Source organism: Pinus tabuliformis, chromosome 6 (assembly GCF_031772625.1).
Source record: "Pinus tabuliformis cultivar Carrire ecotype Pingquan chromosome 6, CPIR1, whole genome shotgun sequence".
In the NCBI taxonomy this organism is placed as follows: domain Eukaryota; kingdom Viridiplantae; phylum Streptophyta; class Pinopsida; order Pinales; family Pinaceae; genus Pinus; species Pinus tabuliformis.
This window is the reverse complement of record NC_142292.1, coordinates 677,651,708-677,675,420: the sequence shown is the minus strand read 5'-3', so window position 1 is coordinate 677,675,420 and position 23,713 is coordinate 677,651,708. Positions and strand designations below refer to the sequence as shown.

At 39.8% G+C, this 23,713-nt stretch overlaps 1 pseudogene; it reads left to right on the top strand.

Annotated features, from left to right (window-relative positions):
• Positions 1 to 21,070, top strand: part of LOC149260458 (aspartate aminotransferase, cytoplasmic isozyme 1-like) — an 86,538-nt pseudogene extending 65,468 nt beyond the window's left edge.
• Positions 21,071 to 23,713: the final 2,643 nt, after the last annotated feature.

Below are 23,713 nucleotides of genomic sequence, written 5' to 3'. Positions count from 1 at the left end.
GCATGTATGTTTTCCTCACTAGTTTTGACATTCATGGCGCATGCATGTTGTTTATTGGTCATGATTATTCATTGGAATGGACGATTGCCTGGATGGACAGTGGATTTGCCTAGCCTTGGCACTTCCTGGATAGCCATGGAATTATGGGTTCATTTCTTTATTTTTCTAGTTGGTTCTCATGTTTCCTTTAGCTTGGGTTGAGTTATTAGTCCCTGGAGCCTTGGCTGGACAAACGCTCTAGAAGCCCTATAATAACTTGGGTTGAGTTATTAGTCCCTTGAGCCTTGGTTGGATAAGCGCTTTAGAAGCCCTATAAAATCTTGGGTTGAGTTACTAGTCCTAGAACCCTTGGTTGGACAAACACTTTAGAAGCCATGTAACAACTTGGGTTGAGTTACTAGTCCTGGAAACTTTGGTTGGGAAAACACTCTGGAATCCCTTGGTGGGTTGAGTTACTAGTCTTGGAAGCCTTGGTTGTAACAACGATCTAGAAGCCCGACACTAGTTGTGGGTTGAGTTACTAGTCCTGGAAGCCTTGATTGGACAAACACTCTAGAAACCCAGTGACAACTATGGTTTGAGTTACTAGTCCTGGAAGCCGGGTTGGAACAAACGCTCTGGAGCGATAGAAAGCTTAGGTAGAGACCAATATGATGATGCTTTTGTGATGTCTGAATGTGAGGTGGAATCACTATTTGATGGGTTGATGTGGTTTGGCCTCTAGAAGCCCTGGATGGTCTTGGATTCATGTGTTCTATGATATCCCACGTTCATGCTTGGAATATGGCACAGGGGTGAATGGATGAAGAGAGATTTGGCTCAACCATTCTACAGTCGGGTGGGATGTGGTAGTCTCATACTGGGTTGGATTTTTCATCATTTATATGAGGTTATTTCTCATTTTTAACTCATGAGTATTATACTAGTTTATATGTGGATTCTATGGCTAATGTATCCTCAGTATTTATGTTATTATTATGTTGGTTATGATCATGTATTATGACTATAGCTATGTATCACTCTCATCATGTTTTTACTGTTATATGAATGAACAATGTATCTATGGCCTAATGGATGAAAATGTAGCTAAAGTGACAAGGAAACAATGCCTCATAGCGAATCTGAGATAAGTATGAGACCCCTATGCTTAGGTCTGTCATTTACACCTGTAGATTGCATTGATTCCAAGTGTTTGACAGAATGTCAGTCCCGGTTGGGGATGATCAGGCCTAGTCCTAGATTTAGTTTGTGGTTTATTAATCGTGTCATGATGTTTTTAATGGATTCTGGAAGTTACAGCAAGTTATGGGCAGTGGTCGGAATTCTAGGCTTGAAAAGTGCCTTAAATTCCCCCGATTTTGGCACAAGTCTGCTAGAAATAGTCCCTGGATGGATGCATTCAGGCTTGTGGGAGCGTTCATAGCTCTCTGGACGTTGGCATGCCTATAGCATGGGAGCGTCTAGAGGTTTAATAGCTTTAAAAACTAGTGGAACTTAGGGGTTGGTTAGCAGAAAGGTTGGGATGGTTCCTAGGATTCCTATTGCTGATGTTGAAGGTCTATATGGTGTGTTTTCATCAATTCCACTTCCTTAATGTGATTTAGGAGGTTGAATCATATCATAGTAACTTATCGTCACATTTTTACCCCAATTGACTGATTTTTGGATAGATGTGGGAGTAGGGTGTTACATAAATTTTGCTGGGCTTAGTACCATGTAAAAATTTTATGATCATAGAAATGATTATTTGGGATTTTCCTTCAATGCATAATTTAGTGAATGATTGGCTTTGTGCTATCTAGATGCCCATTTCAGTATCTTTAAGTTCAATATAGTTGTTGTTATTTAAACCCAAAGGCCATGAATAAATGAAAAGATCTTCCTTGTATGATCATAAAAAGTTCCCCCAAAACTTACTTGGGGTCTCCTTTAGAAGAACTATCAAAATTAAGTTTGATAAATTTCAAGGGAGGGACTTCCAAACAACTAGGATTGAAGAGGATATTAAGGAAAATTTTCGTATGTTGAAGGCTGGTTATTAAAGCCTATTCATTGACAATGGCCAATTTTTGTCCTTGGCTTGTCAATCCTACTTTGACTATTGTTGAGAAGCTATTGTTTCTTATATATGATCCTTGATTCTGATTCATTTGAATTCCTAAGTGAAAGAAAATTATGAAATATTTGGTGATTTATTTCTTTCCAAATTGCGAAAAGAATGAAACTAGATAGAAGTGACCATATTCTATTGAGAATGAGATTAAGATAGGTAATTTTACAGAAAATCTTGATTGTATCGTCGAGGTTTCTCTTGTTACAATCTGAGGGAATTGATTAAAGATATGTTCAACATCTCTTGAGGATGATTTGAAAAGATGGTGAAAGGAGGGCCTTGATTAAAGATATGTTCAACATCTCTTGAGGATGATTTGAAAAGATGGTGAAAGGAGGGCCTTGATTCCATATATTTTCCGCTAGAGAGAATTGATTAAAGATATGTTCAACATCTCTTGAGGATGATTTGAAAAGATGGTGAAAGGAGGGCCTTGAGAGACATATTTTATTGAGTTTGTCCCAGGTAATATTTTTTTCCCTGCATTAGGACCGAGAGGAAAAATGATATTTTAGGCACACACACACTACACACCCCAATTGAAAATCAAATATATTTTTATTGGAAAGAGAAGGACATCTATCCAATCCATTTTGAGGAAGATTTGTAATTATTTCCCTACTTAACATGGAGTTGAAATGTGGAATTTTAAACATTGTTTTAATGGTGATCATAAAAAAATTACTTCATCACCTTAAAAAAGATATTTCAATATTAATTATGTATATATACTTAACCAAGCTTGATGGTTAAGAAAATTTGTTTCGTCCTAAGAAATCACATGTACATCTCCTTTTGATTCCTTGAGGGTCCCATACACCAATTTGGTACACCAAGATGATTGTTCCTCAATTTCAATTTCAAGGAAGATATGTAACTAACACATGACACTTGCGCGTATACACACACACACACACATATATATAAGTTTCTTGGATACATCTTACCTATAAATTTATCATGTACTTAGAGTGATCAAGTTTTTTTTATTAGTAAGCATTTTCTTAACTTTCAAAGGAATAGCACATTAAGTATTTGACATACCTCCACTCATAATAAATCTATTAAAATAAATGTTTTAATACACTTAATGTTTATAATTTTTGTATTGTAAGTATTATGTGTGTAAAATAAAATTTGAAATAAAACTTTTATTAGCAAACTATATTTTTATGTCGATCGATGATCCTTTTGAATATGTTCACCTCATTTTTTCGTCTACCCTTTTCGTCTATGTGTGAAATTTCTTCACCATATGACCTTACATTTTTATGCTTACGATAATACATATGACATATGTATACTGGTGACATCTGTTTGACGTGACGTATGTTCCACATTCTATGTACCTATGTGTGATATCAAATTTAAAACATGATTGACTATGAAGATCCCTTCTATGCTACAAGGGCATTCTCAATGTTAGTAGTATGCATTGATTTTTTCTTTGGAATAGGTTCCATTATTTTAATAGATATGTCATTGAAATTAATTTTTCGCCCTTGCTTTTAAGTTGTTAGAGTATTTTATGTAATTTTTTTTGTTGAGAGAGGTAATGGATTTTATTTGATCTACGGGGATCTTTGAATCTCAACGCAGTAAACTACTCAGATCCTAAGGTTTTAGTTTTAAACAGGAAGTTTAATTTGAAAGTTTTCAAAACTATTCATATCTTTGAGTACCAATTACTTGTTCAAGGGTCCAAACCGAATGAATACGATGTAGCATGGAGGTTCAGATCTAAGAATGAAAAAGCATGGAGGAATTATAGGGATTTTAGAACATTCACTTTGGTTTTCAATATAAAATGAAAGTATAAGGTCATAGGTGTTGGCCGATGGAACTCAGGAAAAAATTCCCAACCAAGGATGATAAGAATAGACATAGGGAACTTCAGTGACCCACTTCATCACATCACATCTCCTTTTTCGAATGCTTCTTTTATGGTTCTCAATGAAACCATAAATGACACAGTCCCTCGTTCCCTCTTCTTTCAATCCTTCAATGCCATGGCCAATAAACGCCCAGATAGCTTATCAATATTGTGAAACTTGCACTTGATTTTATTAGTCCAAAATCATATCAAATGATCCCTCAGTGCACTTCCATCACACATCATCAACTTTGGTACTTATTCCTAACAATATTTAGTCCTCATACCCATTCGTTTGCAACCCAAATTGTTTCACATGAGAACCCTTGTTCTCTACTCTCTCTACACATGAGAACACATATTGTATCGTTGTTGGGCATGGGATCCCCTGAAGTAAATTTTGGGGCTTAAAGCCCGAGTTTTGGTCAATTGTATTGTAAGACTTCGTGAAGTACGGGTGCGGAGCGTGAAAGTCTAGGATGAGTCATAGGGTTTTCCACCCTAAGAATTGTAAAATAATGTAAAGTTGTGTTGGCCTACCCATGGTCCACGAACCATGGGATTGTATAAATAGAGCGAGGCTCTGAGTGTAAAGATAATTTTAGTAAGGAAGTAATATATAGATGTGAAGGCATGTTTAGATCATAGAGTGAAAGCTGAAGTGTATTGGGTCATAGTAGTAGGAAGAGGCTCTGCAGCTGAGTGCGGAGAGGCCTAGTAGAGTCCGCAGTTGAGTACATAAACCCCTGCAGCTGAGTGCACAAGACAGGGTTGGGTTTGTAAGTGGGATTGTACTTGGATTTGAAAGCTAATAAAGAGAAGTTTATTCTATGCATCTATTCTCGAATATGTATGTTGATGTTATGCATTACTTTACTGTGTTGTTTACTATGCGCAAGTGATAATTACATGTATGATTGCTCATAAGTTAATTTAGTCTAAGTAATCCGGCTAACGGAGACTAAATAAGGAAGACTTGGGTAAATAACATGGGTCACGCTATGACTAGAACTACACGAAGATAGTATCACAGGGCACGGGGTGCCCGCAGGTGCGCATAGTGCAGGAAGTGCGAAGGTTGGGTCACGTACCAATCACCACATATCAGACATCCCCAAGGTGCGGAAACCTGGTTCTAGCACCCTCTCATACTACTTTGAGTGGGACCTCAGTCCGTTGTTGTTGGGAAAAGTATCCAATTCGGAATGCCCCTATCCCACTCTAAGAGGTGATAGTGCCTTAGCAACAAACAAGGAAAACTATCTGAGTATTCTTCTTTATGAGATGTAAATAGAGAAAGAAGGATGTAACTAACCGGTGTCTTCCGCTAGTTTGTCGATCCAATCACTCTCTCTTTTGTTCGCTTCCTGCTGCCTGCTCTTTCACTGGTCCAGCTTCACCGAGTTCCTGCAAGATCACAAGAGAGGAAAACTACACAAAAGACATAGATTCACATTCATAACTAGTTTAGGATTAGATGTAAACTAAATATGCAAATATAACAAAACATCATTGAAATACAAGCATATAAGAGAAACTCAAATAGCTTTATTGATATGATAACAAGGTTTAAGAGGAGATACAACCAAATGAGTCCCGATCCAGCATCTACCTCCCAGCAAAGGAATCCCTTCCTCTCCTCCAACAAAGCATAAATCACCCAATGTACTAATCTCAATCTCAAACCAACAGCAATTCTCTGCAAAGTACAAAATTCCAACCTCCTGAACCTCTGGGTGAGAGATCCATATATAGATGTAAGCAGAGAGGATGAGTCAGCTTATGTTTTGACTTGTGGCTTCTCTCTGTCAGTTCTTGCTTCCACTTGGAGGTTGAGAACCTCTTACTCATCATTTGGTCGAATTCATTGAGGCAAGTGTCATTGAGGAAGATTCTGGAAGCTTCCAGGGTCTTTCCACCTCGTTGAATGAACTTGCCATTTGTCATTTCCCGCTCAGCACACCCTGGTAGTGCTTCTACCTGCGTTGCAGTGCACCTAGCCAGTGTAACCTCTGCATTTCAACGCAGGCAGCTAGTGGAGCCACTGAATTGATCCTGATTTGACCATTTCTGAGTTGTTTTTGGTGGAGAACTTCTGGGAGAAGCTGTCATTGGTTTACCTTGTTCCTTTAGGGGTAGGAACAACTCTTTTAGGGACTTTGGATCCCTTGGATTATGGACATCTCATGCTCAATGCTGTAAGGCACAAAAATGTCTATAACAGTTACCCCCTAAAGTATGAGGCCGTTTATCGGGTGAAATGCTTTATTAGGAGGATCCGAAGTTCTTCCAATGCTGGGAGGAGACCTGTAATAAGATACAATACATTACATTATTTTTCATACTGCTTTCATGATCTAGCTGAGGCGGGCATTCCCATGCTCAGCTTTATAAATTCCTTTTTTTGTACATAGAACAGACAATCGTTGATGGTAGACTGATGATTTTGATGAAATCACCATCCTTTTGGTAGGATGATTATCTGTTGTAATGCTGTACATGTCAATGTCTTTATTTTTCCTGAATATATATCGCAGCCCGGATGGATGAAACTAGATCCGGGGTCTTCAATCTCGTTCGATCTTCACTCTAAGTACAAGTCGATCCATGTGAGAAATGTTCTGAAGTCGAACATGGAAAGACATCGCTTGATTACCAGTCAATGATGTAAACTGTTAACAAGCGCGAGAGGAATCACCGATAATGATAATGACCCTCAAGGTACTGCAGTACAATTCACGTGGTGTGAATAAAGGACTTGGCGTCGAACACCACGCAAAATCTCTCGGTCGAAGGTCATTGATGTATACCTGTCGCCGGAAGTGAGAAACTTGCCATTGAGGCGTGCAAGCTTCAAAGTACTGAAGGGGGTGTTCCTAGATCAACTTCTTGGATAATGAGCTGATGTCGACAAGAAGCGATCCGTCAAAGGAGGGCCTTAATGTATCCCACATCAGTGACACGGAACGGAGCAAATGATTTTGATGGAGGTGAAAACGATCTGATGATATATGGTTCAGGGTGGCGGTCATGAAAGGATGAAGGATAATGTATGGTAGTGGACGGGACACGGTTGACTTCTCTGGATGACTTCTCTTGAACATATCGGCGACACTTGTGTGATGGATTGGTAGCATTTACCCCAAAGATGGATGGTATGGCGAGACCATGGTGATGTGACCGGTGAATGACAACCCAACCCGACTCAGGCACGGAGTGGAAGTGTCATGTTCAAGAGCGACTTGCTACCAATAAAAGTTCTTTGAGTTTCTTCCCAATTTTTCCCCAGTCATTTCTGACCAGTACCTCTTTATTTTTGTCAAGCTTGAGGAGGATAACATATGCTTGTTCTATAATTTGCCCTTCGGGCAAACCCATCGCTATGTTTTAACGAGCCTAGCGATAGTGAAACTCGTTCTCGTCTAAAGACAAGTTTGTCACTATTAATGTTTTTTAATGAGTTTAACGACAAAGATAACTCAGTCCATTTTCATTTTTAGAGAGTCTAAAAAGGTACGTAAAGATAACTCCAAAGTTCCTTTTTCGTCATCTAATCCCTTAAGTCCGAAAAAGTATAAAACAATACAGAAGGGATGAGTTTTCGATAGTTTTAACGAGCCGAACAAAACAAGCGCTCGATCTTTTTGTGCAATAATCCCTCAGGTCCAAAAAGATTAAAATCTAGAGGAGGGATAGCACTTCCGGTCGCTTTAACGAGATGGAAGGCCAAAACTCGGCAATCTTTTCATATTTTACGAGTCAGATGAAAAGAGCTTAAAGAAGACTCGTCTTTTGAGGAACGAGTGATAAAACGGGTAGCAGTTGATTCCAGGTAAGGGTCGGAATCTTCCAATCACGGCAGTGTTACAAGGATGGCTAAGTGAAATCACTCTTCGCAGTTGTTCCTCAAAATGGGTAAACAATCAAATGGAGGTGAATGATCGACCAATGGAAAAGTGGAGGTGACGGTGCAAACACGACCAAGGCTTTAATGGCTGATAAATTTACATTCACGGTGGTTATTTACCGGAGGGTTCATTTTTTAACGAGCTTAAACGCGGATTGAAACACTTGCTCGATCTTATGTTTATTTTTTAACGAGCATGAACTATGTGCTAAAACTGCTCGATGATAAGTTTGCATGCCCCCAGCATAATAACGCAAATCAAGGTGCATGCCCCCAGCATAATAACGCAAATCGAGGTGCATGCCCCCCAAGCTTCATTGCATTCAACTCGGTGGTTGGAATGAAGGTTTACCTTTGAGATTTGAAAAGGGGATTTGTTTCATTTTTTAATGAGGTTGACACAGTAAAAGAACTATCCTCATGACTCCTTGTTTCATTTTTTAACGAGGTCGACACGAGATAAGAACCATCCTCGAAATCCACCGTATTTACAGTATTTGATAGAAAATCGAAAACTGAAGGATGATAAAGGTCATCTTGAGTATCTTCTCCACAATCCGGGAGAAGGGAACGATGTTGGGAATCATTCCATGGTGCCCCATCAATTACCATTGATTGGACAATTCCTTCGTCGGTTCCATGCTCTCGCGACCAAGGATCTGAAGGGGTACCATATTCTCTAGACCTATCTATCCAAACGCTTGATGGGCGTTGATTTGGGGTTGCCCCCCAGGCCAAGAAAATTGATTGCTACAATATTTCTATTAGGGCGATGATCCATGCTAACAAAATGTTTAGGAATCTTCCGAATCCATTAGATATAGAAGATTTCATATTGTAGGTTTCCACTGTGGCCACTTCTGCCAGATTACTTGGAGGCGGTAGGGCAAAAGTACCCATTAAGGCAGGGTCTTTTAGGAGGCCTACTCCAATATTTTGAAGCGAATGATCGCTTCCATGGATCATTGGAATGCTTCCCGTAACTTGTGAATTGTTGGGGAGAAATGTTTGTTGGTCAACGATTGTAATTCTTCCTTGAAAGGGAAATACAATCTTCCTGAAGTAGGTCGACACAACTGCAGCCATGGCATATATCCAGGGCCTACCTAGTAGTATGTTGTAATCGAGGTCTTCATGGATAACCTCAACATCAATTTCTACTGTTTTGCCCCCCAGTTCAACTCGCAAGTTACTTAAAATCCCATATGGAATGTATGATCGTCCATCAAATGCTTTTAACGTCGTTGACGATCTCGACAAGGGTGGTGAGCCTAAATTTTTCCAGCAACTCATCGATATGATACACGTAGATGCCCCCTCATCAATAATTGTTCGGTGAACAGTTTTGTTGAGGGCTTTCACTTGAATAAGGAAAGCTAGTTGAGCTGGTAACTGAGGATCGTATCCTTTGTGGTCGAAGGATACAAGATTGGAATCCTTAGGATCAACCCCACCAATGGCCGATAACAAAGCCTGCCTTTGGGATGGACAATTTTGTAGTACTTCAAGAGTCGACATAGCGGATGGCGATTGGGCCAAATCTTCCACTATGTTATAATGCTACGCTGCTCTGGCGCGAGGATTAAATGTCGACTTGTGTACTACTCCCTTTGGCGGTTTTATTCTTAATTCAGGAATGATGGGTGGTACAACTTCTGTCGAAGTTGTTGTCGAACTACTCGGTTGATCTTTACCTTTGTCATTCGACAGCTGCGGATTCCCGTAATCTTTGTTCCTTGTCAAAATCAAAGCATCATTTTGTTGCTTGGAAATCGACAACATTAGCACTTGCGACGGGGAAGCATTTCCACTATCAACCAGATTTGTTCCTGGATTTGGAAACGGATCAGTTAACACAGCTGAGGTTTGCGAACTCTTAAAGAATCTTTTAAGCTCAACTTTGTATGGACAATGTGAGGTCCAATGATCCTCATCACATATGTGACACCCTGAGGGGGGTGGTTTCCTATTTCCAGGAGGGTTTGAAGAAGTTTTTTCGGGAGATGACTCACCCTGTTTCTTCTTCTTCCCTTTGCTTTGTTTCTTCTTGCTTCCTGGTTGTTTGGTTTCTTTGCCTTTATCTGCTGATACGGCATTTACTTCTGAAGCAAGAATTTTGTCTTTTGCATTTTGATCTGAAATCTTACGGGCCTTCTTGGATGTAGCCTTTGTCGATTTTGCGTTTGTTGTGCCAATCACACCATCACCGGCGTGAGAGTCATTGTTTGATTTAGGAGGAGGAGGAATTGAGAATTCCGGTCTAGGGGCGTCAGGTATTTTGTCGTAGAGTGTGCCAGACTGAGTATAGACCAAGTCTAGATATTGCGCACGAGCGATAACTTGCTCTTCCGTTACGACTCCCCCCTTCGCCACATCTTCCGTTATGGCAAGAAGTAACGAATTGATAAACCATTCAGCTAATAGCTGATCGGGAACGTATGTTTTTACCATCCTACGACGACGTCACCACTCATGTATATGATCAGATATGTGAGTGGCCATTGTCTGTTTGAAGTTGGTTAAGATTTTCGTTCCCGTTTCATACCTTATCGGTAATTGAAAATGGGTTAAGAAAGTCGTGGCTAAGGTGCTGAAATTGTCGAACGAAGCTCTAGGCAATTCAATATACCATTTTGCCGCTGGACCCATTAACGTCCTCTGAAAAAGGTGAAGTCTTATCGAATCATCGTTTAGGGTGTTTGATGAACACCATAGATGAAATGTCATCACGTGATTCGACGGGTCTTCACCTGGATTTCCATTAAATTTAGGAATATCTGATGGAAGTTTATGAGGAATCGCTAGCCACCAAGGGGCGTAAGCAATTGGATCGTTCGTTAACCGGTGTAAATTGGGTAACTCTAAAATTGCCACGAATGGTAACTGTTGATTCAGATTAGGTGAAGCATACCCAGGATACGATGGAATTGCCTGAGCAGTTGGCCTTTGCATACCAGCATAATGTAATTGATGTTGGTACGACTGATATGGTTGGTGGACATGACCGCTGTAAAGTGGTTGATTTTGACCGTTTTGAATGTACGGCTGCCCACTGTTCGCAAAGATCTGCTGCTCAGAACCTTGGTACACTTGTTGGAATTGTGGTTGTTGGTATTGCACTAGCCATGGTTGTGAAGCCATGTTCTGTTGTGCTATACTAACCGTTGGACCAATGTGTGGGGTAATTGTACCCGTTTGGACCTGTGTCGTCCCACCAGTTGGCGATTGTGGTTGAGTCACAGGGTCAGGGGGCTGTTGCATTACAACCTGAGAAATCTGAGGTTGACATACAACAAGCAGCATTTGAACTTGTGACACTGTTACAATAGCTGGTGTTGTCGAGATGTTCGACATAGGTACACATTGTTGCATAGAATACACAACTCTTGGTTGTTGGGGTAATATAGGTACCCAACCACTTGTCGTAACTCCAGTATAACCTGAATACTGTTGAGAACTCCCGTATGGATATCCTCCCGGAGGGGGTAATGAAAGGGCATACTGCCCCCCCATACGGTGGTAATCCGGAACTCAAGGGGATTGTTTGCCCTTAGGGACTGGATGGCCCAAATTGACCTCCAAATGGATCAATTTGTCGAGTCTCAACATAAGAGTTGCTGGATATTATTCCGGAGGAACAAACAGGAACGGACTACACTGTCGAAATAGTCCCTGGATGGACTCCTTCTAGCGGTTGTGAGCTAGTCGGGACAGATGGTATGCCGGAAAACATTGTCAGAGTGACGGCAGGGAGTTCTGCCGTCGCTGTGTCATTTGACACAGTCCTAGATGTTGATGGTTGTTCAGACATTTTGAGTCTATCCAAAAGATTACCTAGCGATTCTACAGGAACTTCCACTGGTGGTAGACTAACTTCTGATGTCGCAGGAAATAGAGTGACCCCGACTCCAAAATGTGTTGGAGTACTTGCTTGCGGATCTTCTACAATTTCCTCTATCGCAATCAAACCAGGTGGAAGGGGAAGACCGTCAGGTCCGTAAAATATTTCTGGTGCCGAAGAAGGGGTTGAATCGACAGTGACAGATGTTTGAGGAGCAAGACTCTCTGAACCGGTTGCAGATGGAACTGGTTCAGTAACGCAAGTGCTTACTCTCAGACCAGGATCAGTATCACTATCCCTCTGTGGCTGTTGAACTTCTTCTATAGGGGCAGGGTTTCCAGAAATGTTTGGAGTAACTGGAATCTCGGATGTTGTTGGAACACTTGTTCTAACTTTGATAGGAGATTTTGAACCGGTTAAACGAGTCCGCTTTGTCTGTACTGTTTTCGATTCTGGAGACAAAGACGGTTGACTCGTAAGCCTCTGCGAATGACAGGGTTTCAATTGACTTTCTTCCACGATTGCGGATTACTCGATCAACCAAAATACAAAAGGGGAAAGTGTGTTTCCGAATTAAATGAATTTTTTAGACGCTTTAGACACAACTTGCTTTTTCAATTTTAAAGAGTCGAGAAAAAGCTAAAGATGACTCTAGTCTCCTTCGATGTTTTAACGAGCCCGAAGTGACAAATGCTCGGATGGACTTTTTCCATTATAGAGTTTGAAAAAGGCCAAAAGGAACTGCTCTGGAGTTCTAGGTAGAGGGTGTGCCAAACTTTTCGCAAAACCGCAGAATACTTTTTAGGGTACGGGCGGTCAATCTTCCTGAATGCTGTGTTCAGTGCATTGTGATCAGTAGGGCGGCCGACACGGCTTCCTATGGATAAAGGTTATATTCCTATAGGGGTCTCCCAATATATACGCGATGGTACGTGGGAGCACAATCTGTACTGGCACTTATCGTCTCTCAGGAGGAATCACCCAACCATCAGCGAGGTGACCAGTGACCAGGTTTTACGACGCCGGAACACGTCTCTAGCCTAGACCTCTATGTTGTGCGTTATGTTACAAAGCGTTGTTAAGTTCATTCAATTTATTTTAGGTTGATCTTTCTTAGAAGTTTTCCTTTTTGGATCACCACGAGATGTATGATACAATTCCTAAATGCAGTCTAAAGATGATAAGCAAGCTTTTATATCTTTTCAACAATGAAAATCCTAGCTACAAGGGGAAAAGAAAGACACCATCTTTTCTCAAAGAGCATAGAGCACACTGTAATGCACTTTTTCCTAAATCAACATACAAACTGTCAAAATGCAAATGCACATATGCATGTATTTGTTTTCACTTTCTTAATATTGATGCCTAAAAAGAAAGCTGTTGTACAAATTCGAATTCGATTTCAAGTGAAAAACACAAACAAGTTCCTTTTTCGAAATCAAAAAGACGATTACGACACTTTATGATTTACTTGTTTCGACACTTGAAATGCATAAATTCAAACCAAAAGACAAAAGTAGAAGCTAAATCAACTGTGAACAACAAACAAACTCACTCCTAAGATCAAAACGACACTTACGACAGGTCTAGATCTAAGGGCGACAGTATGACTAGTTTACTTTTGTGATGGGAAACTGCAAATGATGTAACAAATACACAAAGAACAAATACAATTTCTTTATAAAACTGAGGCGGAATTGAGGCAAAGAAAAGGGGTTTCAGATAGGTACACACACTGATAACAGGCTGCAAAAAACATAGATAAAACTGAGCAAAAGGAAGCAGGGAACCACAGCTGCACAAGGCAAAGGCTGATCAGCGCACCCCCAGCACAGAGAAACTGAACTTCAGCGCAGGTAGCCTTCACGGGACCTGCGTTGAAATGCAGAACCTCTTCACAGAGTCTGCGCTGAAGCAGAAACGAGAGTTTTTTCTGGGTTCTGGGTCACGGTTTGCAGTTTAATCTACAGTTTTTGGCTGGATAAAAGCTATCAATTAGGTACAATTAGAGGGATGATTTAAAGGAGGACTAAGATCTATCACAAAGGGCTGTTAGAGCACTTGTAGATCAGCTGTTCAGATCATAAACAGGCTCAGCGAATGGACTAGAGTAGTAGATCTCTACTTTGCATTTGAAAATGGCAAATGCAGTTCGATTCGGCACTCCTGAGTTTATGAGAAGAACAACAATAGAAACACAAATAAACTAACAAGATAAGATCCCCAGCGGAGTCGCCAATTTGTTGTTGGGAAAAGTATCCAATTCGGAATGCCCCTATCCCACTCTAAGAGGTGATAGTGCCTTAGCAACAAACAAGGAAAACTATCTGAGTATTCTTCTTTATGAGATGTAAATAGAGAAAGAAGGATGTAACTAACCGGTGTCTTCCGCTAGTTTGTCGATCCAATCACTCTCTCTTTTGTTCGCTTCCCGCTGCCTGCTCTTTCACTGGTCCAGCTTCACCGAGTTCCTGCAAGATCACAAGAGAGGAAAACTACACAAAAGACATAGATTCACATTCATAACTAGTTTAGGATCAGATGTAAACTAAATATGCAAATATAACAAAACATCATTGAAATACAAGCATATAGGAGAAACTCAAATAGCTTTATTGATATGATAACAAGGTTCAAGAGGAGATACAACCAAATGAGTCCCGATCCAGCATCTACCTCCCAGCAAAGGAATCCCTTCCTCTCCTCCAACAAAGCATAAATCACCCAATGTACTAATCTCAATCTCAAACCAACAGCAATTCTCTGCAAAGTACAAAATTCCAGCCTCCTGAACCTCTGGGTGAGAGATCCATATATAGATGTAAGCAAAGAGGATGAGTCAGCTTATGTTTTGACTTGTGGCTTCTCTCTGTCAGTTCTTTCTTCCACTTGGAAGTTGAGAACCTCTTACTCATCATTTGGTTGAATTCATTGAGGCAAGTGTCATTGAGGAAGATTCTGGAAGCTTCCAGGGTCTTTCCACCTCGTTGAATGAACTTGCCATTTGTCATTTTCCGCTCAGCGCACCCTGGTAGTGCTTCTACCTGCGTTGCAGTGCACCTAGCCAGTGTAACCTCTGCATTTCAACGCAGGCAGCTAGTGGAGCCACTGAATTGATCCTGATTTGACCATTTCTGAGTTGTTTTTGGTGGAGAACTTCTGGGAGAAGCTGTCATTGGTTGACCTTGTTCCTTTAGGGGTAGGAACAACTCTTTTAGGGACTTTGGATCCCTTGGATTATGGACATCTCATGCTCAATGCTGTAAGGCACAAAAATGTCTATAACATCCGTGCTTGGCGGGTTGTTACTAAAAGGGCCAGTAGTACCAGGATTTGCTTGGCTGAATCATTTCCGAACCTGCGTCAGGCCCCACGTAGCCAACAAATGGTTCTGTTGCCGGGACCGGGATCTGCATAATGGATGTCTGATTTCGTGCCACTGGAACCCAACAAAGAAGGAAATTGAAGAGTGATTGGATAAGAAGATTCATGAGTTCGCAACACAGGAAAACAGAACTCCGCAAATATCTGAGAAAAGGTGGCTGGATCGCTATGTGTATACAGAAATCCATCAGATTTTATTTGCATCCTTTCCATCTGAGCTGTATGAGTGGATCGTGAGGTTAGCTAACAGCCAGGGAAGGTATAGGCTCAACCAACCAATAGTGTGGACTTCGGAGCTAGTGCGCAGACTAGAAGCCTTAGAGGATAAGATAGCATGAGGTGTGGACCACTGGCTCAACCAAATAATAGGAGGATTTATCACTGAGTTTGTGGTGGACACAACCGTCAGTTACAGCGAGGCAGAATGACATTTTCTCAAGGGACCGCGAGGTAAGTATATTAAATCTTTGAATACCTGGATTAAGATGCTCTTATGTGAAAAGCGGGTTATGCAAATAAATTAATGTTTGGGACTACGCGGAGCGGAAGAATCTACAGAAGCGGAAGTAGTGAAGAATTAGAAAACAGTCCTTTAATTTCACCCTCGCGGGAGAGTGAGGACGAGCTCGCGAAATTTTCTCCGAGAAGCATGGTCAGTTTGATAAGGCAGCAGATTCCGCGGTTACCTCCACCCACCCCGCCACCCGCTTCACCTCCCTCACCTCCATCCTTGCCCACTCCACCTCCACCACCTCCATAGTTCGGTATGGCAAGCGCGATCAAACTACCAGTATGCAGAGGAGTAGGGAATGAGGATCCGGACCAATTCTGGTTCATGGTAAGAGCAGTATGGGTAGCACAAGGTGTCATGGATGATAATATTAAGAAGGCTACATTGGTGAGCACGCTGTAAGATCACGCATTAACATGGTACATCAAGCACTCTAACAACCACCCAAACGTAGGGATAGCAAAGATCCAGAATGTGTTAAACAGAGAATTTAGCAGGCCTAAATCAGAGATGCAGTCAATCATCGTGTTTACAGAGATCGTGATGCTTCCAAGTGAGACTCCCTGGGATCTGAACCAAAGGCTGAAGAGTACGATCCACAAGGCCAATACGACGCTAAAAGATGCACAACATCACGCATGGTTTGTAGCCTCTCTGACACCACACTTCAGGATAGTGCTGTCACATCAAAAACTTTCTACCCAGGCCGAAGCGTTGGAAATGGAAATGAGATTACATGAGACCTCGATACAAGACCCTGGGTTGGGAGTTCAACAAATCCATGCACAGCTACAAAATCTATGTTTGGAAATGCAAAGTTTGAAGCAGGATAGGGCACTGCGGCCAAAGGCGTGCGAGGAATTATGGTGCCTAAAATGCAAAGGCCAAGGCCATGACAAGGATCATTGTCCAGTGTTCGTGAACTACTTGGCAGGAGGACGACCAATGTCGTTGAGACCAGAGGCGCAGGCAGGGCCGAGCACGGCACCCACTTTATGGTGCGCGATCTATCAAATAGGAGGGAAACACAATTTTCTGCAGAAGTATACACAAACTCCCCAACAGTTGTTTTGTAATTCCTGTAGGTCGGTAGGCCAGAACGACCACACTTGTCGCAGCTACGAGTTAATTATGGATCGGACCCCAGCCTATAAGATGCAAACAGAAACGCGAGCCCTCAACCCAGCTGCAAGGATGGGGCACGCTGGATTTCAGGGTTGAGGTCAAGGATGAGGAGGAATGGGACCAGGAAGGGGCCACAGACAGTTAATTTGTTACAATTGTGGAGGACTAGGGCACTATGCCCGCGATTGTACCAACCCGACGAGGATATCATGTTCGTACTGTGCTCAGTTTGATCATGAAACAATAGATTTCCCTACGTTGATCACACAAATGTGCGAAAAGGGGTATTCCATCCTCCTCCGACTCAAAATATACAAATGATGAGGTCTGAACCGCGCGAAGAAGACCTGAATGTGAACATGATGCTTAGAAGCGGTGTGACCACAGGGGAGGATAAGGGGAAGTAGCCTAAGGAAGATACATGGGTTCGCAAGGCTCTTGCAAAGGAAACTGAGTTTGACTTAGAACACACAAAGGAGATGTTCTTGGAAGCTAAGAAGAGCTTCGTAGAGGCCTCCACTTCAGGTAGTAAGGATCAACCAAAGCCAGGAATGGATCCTTCAATGCTTACTACCTTTCTAGAGACATGCATGAAACTGTTGCGCGACATCAAGGCAGTTAAGGGACTATAGGAGCTGATCACCTGGTGCACAGGGTCAGGAGAACCATGTGTAGTCCGGAAATTGGGAAAGCATGTATTATGCACTGGGGGGGAAATGAGATTGACTACATAGATTGGTGAGTATGAAATGGATCAAGTAATCCTAGATCTAGGTTCAGATGCGAATGTGTTACCAAAGCAAACATGGGAACACATGCGCAGGCCCACGTTACATTGGTCCCCTATTCAATTATGAATGGAAAACCAACAGAAGATTTTTCCCATCGGGAGGTTGCAAGGGGTAACAGTTGATATTGAAGGCGCAAGCACATAGACGAATTTTGAAGTGATAGAGATTTTCGATGACATCAATCCCTATCCTGCATTGTTAGGAATCGACTGGGCCACTGATATGAACGGAGTCATCAATATGAAGAAGCACAAAATGATCTTCGAGAAAAAGTCACTACGTGTAGTAGTCCAACTGGACCCACCCGAAGGAGCACACTACACTGAACCAGTGCGCGACGATGATCTCGATTGTATTTACAATATCACTACGCAAAACCAGGATTGGGTGAATCTGACTATAGATGGGAGGATTTCGTGGAAGCGCGAAAGCTCCCGCACTTTGGATTTAGACGAATAAGTAGAGTTGGCATAATCAGTTGAATGAGGTAACAACGCTGAATTGCAACATGATGATTAGATCACTACGTTGTGTAACAACAGAGACCCGAGAGATGCCGACATATGATGGATTGACAACGGTGGATGAATTCTTGAGCAAGTTTGAAAGCGCAGTACCAGAACAACAACGGTTCGATCCATTGAAGTGGGTGCTATGCACAACACCTGCACGCTGGTGGGGAACACATCAAGGAAGATTTGAGGACTGGCGCAGATGTAGAAGGATGATGTGCCTACAATTTGGGAAACCATAGCTACGATTAGAAGACAAATATGATGGATGAGATGACCTGCACATGCACCTCGCGAAATGGACCAAGGTCTACAGGGAAGAACCACAGCTCGAATGGGTACACTTATTCTACCATACCTTGGATGTAATACCCATGAACTGGTATACTGAGACAGAACTCCACAGATCCCCCGCAGTAGGTTTTGGGGCTTAAAGCCCGAGTTTTGGTCAATTGTATTGTAAGACTCCGCGAAGTACGGGCGCGGAGCACGAAAGTCTAGGATGAGTCATAGGGTTATCCACCCTAAGAATTGTAAAATAATGTAAAGTTGTGTTGGCCTACCCATGGTCCGCGAACCATGGGATTGTATAAATAGAGTGAGGCTCTGAGTGTAAAGATAGTTTTTAGTAAGGAAGTAATAGATAGATACAAAGGCATGGTCAAAGAATAGAGTGAAAGATGAAGTGTATTGGGTTGTAGTAGTAGGAAGAGGCTCTGCAGCTGAGTGCGTAGAGGCCTAGTAGAGTCCACAACTGAGTGCGCAGACCCCTGCAGCTGAGTGCGCAGGGCAGAGTCGGGTCTGTAAGTGGGATTGTACTTGGATTTGAAAGCTAATAAAGAGAAGTTTATTCTGTGCATCTATTCTCGAATATGTATGTTTATGTTATGTGTTACTTTACTCTGTTATTTACTGCGCGCAATTGATAATTACATGTATGATTGCTTATAAGTGAATTTAATCTAAGTAATCGGCTAACGGAGACTAAATAAGGAAGACTTGGGTAAATAACACGGGTCACACTACGACTAGAACTGCGCAAAGACAGTATCACAAGGCGTGGGATGCCCGTAGGCTACGTGCAGTAAGTGCGAAGGTTGGGCCACGTACCAATCACCACATATCAGACATCCCCAGGGTGTGGAAACCTAGTTCTAGCTCCCTCCCATACTACTTCAAGTGAGACCTCAGTTCGCGCTCCACAGGCTGTTGCTGAATGGGCCAGTAGTACTGGGATTTGCTTGGCTAAATCACTTCTGGGTCAGGGCCCACGTAGCCAACAATCGTGCACAATGTATATACAAAAATATTATCAAACAAATGAGGCTTGAAGGAAGGTTAAAGATTGACATGATCATGAAAGCCTTAAAACATTTCAAATTGTAATGAATAAACACCAACCTTTCATCCTTGTAGTGAATGATTCAACTTGGACTACCAATACACCATTTAAATATGGAACCAACAAAAAAGGCAGAAAAGTAGTGTTCATTTTTAAATTCGGAAGTATCTTGTGTCTATTCATCAAATGATTACATAATTTTTCTTGTTAGACAATATTTCAGTGTTCTTTATATACTTTGAATAGGTATGCGTGAAGATCTACAAGTAGCTCCAATTAGAGCTACAGTGATACTTTATGTATATGCACATAATCCCACTGGTGTAGATCCTACATTAGACCAATGGGAAGGAATTTTGAAATTAATAAGATCAGAAGGTCTACTGTCATTTTTTTACAGTGCTTATCACGTTATCTAATATCAACACATTGAAACTTTCATTTCTACACGATATTTTCCCTATCATGTGTGGTGAAATTGAAGGATACATTTGTTTGTCTTATGTTCATCCATATGTTATTTGTATTGAAGGTTTCTTTAAATTGTGCAACAAATCATGACCTTTCACTTCTTTGATTCAGGGATTTTCTAGTGGAATCCTTGATGTAGATGCATACTTTGTTCGTTTGTTTGTAGGAGATGGTGGTGAATGCTTTATTACTCAGAGTTATGCAAAGAATATGGGGTTGTATGGGGAGTGTGTGGGTGCTCTTAGAATCATAAGGACAACTAACCTCAAAACCACTATGTTTTCAGGGATAAGTTTTATTTGTAAAAATATTGTATGTCTCAACTAAAATAAACTATTTGAACTTGTCATATGCTCAAATATCACCACTCTTGAATATCCAACCCTCAGATTAGTTTCTTGAAGTGAGCACTTTATTGTTACAATGATATTTTGTTTAATATATTTTAAATAATTTGAATGATGTTCTTTTAGGTTTGCAGGAGTGCAACAGTGGCAACTCGAGTTGAAATTGGTTATTCACCCAATGTACTCAAGCCCTCCTATTCATGGTGCTTTGATTGTATCAACCATTCTCAGTGATAGGAAAATGTTTAATATCTACATTTCCTCTAGCATGTCAATGATAGAAGTTTCACTACTTAATCTCTTCTACATATTGGGAATTGTATCTAATGTTGGAATCTTTATTACAATTGGACTATTAAGTTGAAAACATGGAATATCGATTTATTTGCATGCACCATCAACTCTATGATGCTATGAATCATGGTGAGATTTTGTACTATATACTCCATTAGGAACCTTTCAATTGCATATATAGTATAGTCACATCAAATTCTACACGCATTAATATATTTGTGGATAATCATTCACCGATAGGAACTCCTCAAGACTTGAGCCACATTATTACGCAGACTGGAATGTTCACTTTTACTGGCCTGAACAAATATTACCATATTTATGACTAGAGAGTACCATATTTATTTAACTTATGATGAGTCTATCTCTCCCTTTGCACTTTAGTGTGTTTTAGAAAAGCACAATAGAAGCACTCAATTTACTACTGATTTGGTACATAAATTCCAATTCACTAACTTGTGCTACCTATTGCATGAGGATAAGCATGGAAGATCTGAGCTCTAAAATAGTCCCACATCTTACTGATGTCATCCATGTTGTTTTTCTTCACCTTGGTTAGTCTTTTGGTTTTCCATACAATAACTTTTGAATAAAATAAAACATGCCAAGCCTGAACTTGAAAAGCACACTTTCTTGCGAGAGGCAAAGAACTACAGAAATTTTACTATCTTCATATAATTTGATTTTTCATGCAATTCATTAATTACTGAGACTTGAATATTTTAGTGTACATAGTATCTCTTTATAAAGCGATAAACTTTGATAATATGTAGCAAATTATCCTCAAAACCTTTTATCACAATCTTTCCATTTACCATTTATTTGTTTATCGACCAAAGTTAAGTTAACAGTATTATGCATCAAATATATAATATTTTCTTAGGATTTTTCTTTTATATCAGATATTATCACATCACGTGAGGAATTATAACTTATACTACATGCTCAATGTTATGCTACTATGGAAAATTTGCATGAAAGACTCTATAGGAGAATTATATTTTTGATACACAGTTTATTGATAACTTTGTAAGATTTGGTGCTTGTAGAGCAATTGGAATATTTGATGAAAGTATGATTTGACTTTATGTTAGAAAAATTTATGACCAAAATGCGTAGCATTGTAATACATAATTTTAGTCATGTTTTTCCATGGCTTGAATTCCAAAACAATGGTCTTAATAGCTGAGACACAACATAGCCTATCATCCTAGTTTTGTCCATTAAAGGTTATGTAGGTATATTGCCTTACAAGTTGTAAAAGTAAAAACATGTGATAAAGCATCCTAAAACCAAAAGGAAAAATTAGAGTATTTTGTGTACATGGACATTGGGGGCACCAATTTGTGATTATCTAACCGCATCATGTGGCCAATGTCAGTTGTGGATGTATGGCTAGCTTCTCCAAAAGCATCCATCAACTTCAAGCATTGTGTGTGTAGTTTTCCCAAACACTCCTCTGAGGCTAGAGAGAAGCCACAAAGGGAGGAGTGAAGCATTGGTGTTGCTTGGAGAGGGTGATAGGACTAACTCCTTGAGGAGGTTAAGATAAGATGCAATTTGTCCATAACCAAAGATTGCAAAGACATCACTTGTGAGACCATATCCTATTTATCCCTTTTCTGTATGAGTGTGAAGGATCTCACTTCAGTTTCTCGTTCCTGCATTTTCAATATATGGTTTGTTAGTTTCTCGAATTTATTGTTCAAATCCTTCTTTCCAAGGAAAATTTTAACAATGGAAAATTATCTTGAAGTTTAAAAACATTGGCGAATCTCACTAGTCCCTAACATGCAAACTATAAAATGTTTATTGATGTAGTTGTAAAATTATTCAAATTTATATTGATTTTGCATATACTCTTTATATGATGTTGGTGACTTTTATGGTGAAATAATTTTATATTGTAAAATCTGGGCGAATCATTTTTATAAAAAAATGGAAATTGGTGAATCTTTTTTTTGGAAAAATCATGGAAAATCAGCCCACCTGCCCTAAAATTTCCTATGCTTCTTTCCATGTTTTCTCCACCGTGAATCATTCTATCATTGGTAAGTACAATGTATATTCAAATTTTCCATGAATTGGAGTATGGTCCTTTTAATCGGCTATATCTTGAATTGCTTTAATGTTTGTTTTCCTAGTATTGATTTAATCCTGAATTGATTCAATGCTTCTTTTCTTGGTATTGAGCATACTCATATCAGTGAGACTTTCTCGAAGTTATAGAAGAGTTCAATATGATCCCATAGTCCAGATGAAAGAAGTTATCCATTGTAAGATCACATGAAAATTTATATCCATGGTAAAGATCACATGAATTAGTCCTCATAAGTAAAACTGCTCATTGATCATAGCTGATATATACAGCATAGTTGGCCTTCCCTAAAGAAATATTGTAATCTAAAGAATATTTACTTGGTGGTTATCCTTACAACCATTAGAATATTGGCTTGACCAATTATGACTGTAAATACAGTGGGCTTATCTGATTCCTTTTACAACTTCGATGCAACAAACTAAGATAATCATTGACCTGAGACAAAGTAGTGATTTAAATCAGATCCTAATCTTTCAGTATGAATTCTTGTTCTAATGGATTACTCTAAATTCTAGAGAACTAGTCTTAAGTCTTGGGAAACTATTTTCAACTTACTTTTCTAATAGAGTACATGATATATTCTAACAAAATTGAAATATTAACTAGATGAGAGGGTACTATTTGTCTGATTATGGAAATCAAAATACAACTTTTCCAATTTAACAGTACAACTTTTTTCAATTTAAGAAATAAAGGATTGCAACTTCTAATTAAACCATGTTATAAAAATATATATCCAAAACACATCAACATAAAACAAATACGGAAACTAATGGGGAAATATGAAAATATGTTTCTCTCATATTCTTTTAATCCTGTGTTTATAGTATCTTGAATTTATATACATTTTAGGAATAGTTTGAAATTTAAATAAATATTGATCTCTCCTCATTCCAAAATATTTCCAAAATTTACAATCAACATAAATATACTAATCATAATATATCTATTACAATAAATTATTTATAACATATCTATTACCATGAATTATTTATAACATATTTATTACCATGAATTTATAACATATTTACACAAGGATATTCTTGTTTAGTTATCTCCAAAATTAATCTGAAATACAAAATGCATCGAATTTATTTTTAT